The following is a 2362-nucleotide window of genomic DNA, read 5'->3' as shown; positions in this document are numbered from 1 at the left end:
TTTATTTATTTATTATTATTATTTTTTTGTGTGTGGGGGTTGTTGGGGGGCGGAGGTTTGGGTTTGGGGGGAAAATAATAATAATAATGACCAATTGAGATTTCGTTGAACATTCAGGGACCGTATATGAAATTAATCTTTCTATTATTAGCCAAACAAGCTCAGAAGCTTTATAAACCGGGCACGTTAGTCCTAATTTCTCGAACATTCAATTCTCTGTCCATAAATCTAAGGTTTCTCATCGCAGCAAGATTTGTTATTGTGTTTTATAACACCATTAATATTGCTGTTAACCTCAGAATCTCCAATCTGTAAACCATGGATGCTCAGAGAGCTTTGCTTGATGAACTCATGGGCACAGGTTTGCACTTTTCCTTAAACCCTAATTTATCAATTCTCAATTCTAGGCTACGTTCCTTAATTTTCATTAAAATGTAATCAATTTTCTTGTGAGGATAAAATTTAGATCAATATACTTCCAAAACCCTAGAACTTCAATTGGCGAGATCAAATTTGAGCGATGTAATTTGGACTATCAAAGAGAATGTGAACTAATATATCCCAGAAATCCGATTTGGAGTTTTCCAACATCGGCAGGCACAGTCTGAACTATGTAAATCATCTGAATTGGGTCTTTTCTTGATTGATTTTCACTGATTTGACATCTCATAGACAATGGAACCATGACATTTTTTAAGAGCCTCCATTTTAAATTTATGTGTTTCGTTTTCTGCCATTGACTTTCTACCTTGCCAAAGCAATGTTGAATGCCTGTTCTTATTACCTCTTCTGTTGCTATTGTTTTTGTAGGACGAAATTTGACTGAAGAAGAGAGAAAGGGATACAAGGAAATTAGGTGGGATGATAAGGAAGTTTGTGCATTCTATATGGTTCAATTCTGCCCCCATGATCTTTTTGTTAACACTCGGAGCGATCTAGGTAATGTTTTAATTCTTGTACCTTCATAAAGATGCTTAATTTTTAATTTTCACCTATTGAGAAAGTTTATATAAAAATTAAAGAAATTGAATTCTGAGAATCTACTCTTTTTACATTTTAGCCAATGGTTTTATTACTACAATAATTGTGTTTTTTGCTGAAAGTTTCTTTTGTCTCCCTTTGTACCAGGGGTGTGCCCGAGAATTCATGACCCAAAGTTGAAGGACAGGTAATGTTTGATCATTAGTTTAGGTGTTAATTATCATTTTTTTTTTCAGGATGCGTTCTAAGGGTTGTTCCTGGCTCCTATCCTGCAGTCATTTTTCTTAACTTATGTGCAACTTATTTTAGGAAGATGATAACATGTGCAACTTATTTTAGCAAGGTGATGCTTTTGGTAAGGGGTTAATGTCGCGTACGATAATTATCTTGTGATCTGGATCCATTTAGCTTCTTATGTTCCTCCCCATTTCTTTTTGGGAAAAATCCTGCATTAATCCCCAATATATTCACTTAGTAGTAAATGTGTTACTGTTCTGTTTCTTTTTTCATCCAAGTCCTCTACCTTTTATAGGTTGCAGCAACATCTTTCTTTTCTCTTTCTATTTCGTCTTTTGTGGGGTTTATTTATTTATTTATTATTATTTTTTAAATCAAGTGTTTACCATTTTACCCCCTGAAAATTGACCTTTTTTACAAGTTATGATCAATTGGACAGTGTACATTAACCATAACCATGGTGCTATGGAAATGATAGTTTGGGGACTTAAGTGCCATGAAGATAAATAGAATGGGGACCCATTTGCTTCTAAGTTAATAACTAATGCTGCAATTTTCCCTTCATATTCTATCTTCCTTTTTTCTGCCTCTTGCAACAGTGTACCCGTCATAGAGGTTTTATTTTGGAAGTGACTATTGTTTTGTGTATCCTTTGCTGATAAAGGTTATTAGTTGTGGCTGGCTGGCTGCAATAGATCCTACTTTTGAACATTTAGTATCTTTTGATAGTTGGCATATCAAAAGATTTTCAGGTCAGATGGATGAGAGTTAACTCTTTTCACATAGCTAATCTGTTGGTTTACAGCTATTACTGGGATGGAAAATAAAACTTTCCTTTGTATGAAGTAAAAAAATGTTGCCTTGTGATGGTGTTATATCACCTATAATTGTCCTAGCTTATTTACTGATTTTTTAAAATTCTTTTTCATGAAGGATTGGTTTTTATCTAGCTCAAAAGGATCATAAATTATTTATACATGAACCAACTTATCGTATGAGTCATTTATTTATTCGTTTTCATCCTTGAGTATTTCGTACTTATTTGGATTATTTTACATTGAGTATAAAGTAATCAACATTACAAATGACTCTCGATATACCTTCTTGAAGAGTGTTCCAAAAGGTAATTATCTTTAAGAACAAA

The 2362-nt window shown here is 33.4% G+C and overlaps 1 long non-coding RNA gene across 1 annotated transcript; it reads left to right on the top strand.

Annotated features, from left to right (window-relative positions):
• The first annotated feature begins 169 nt into the window (after positions 1-169).
• LOC111377556 lies at positions 170-2356 on the top strand. Its single transcript, XR_002699747.1, has 3 exons — positions 170-361; positions 811-939; positions 1129-2356. It is a non-coding gene; the product is annotated as an uncharacterized LOC111377556 (long non-coding RNA).
• The last annotated feature ends 6 nt before the right edge of the window (positions 2357-2362 follow it).

This window comes from Olea europaea, unplaced genomic scaffold (assembly GCF_002742605.1).
Source record: "Olea europaea var. sylvestris unplaced genomic scaffold, O_europaea_v1 scaffold16754, whole genome shotgun sequence".
NCBI lineage: Eukaryota > Viridiplantae > Streptophyta > Magnoliopsida > Lamiales > Oleaceae > Olea > Olea europaea.
Note: the sequence above shows the minus strand (reverse complement) of the source record. Positions and strands in the feature narration are given on the sequence as shown.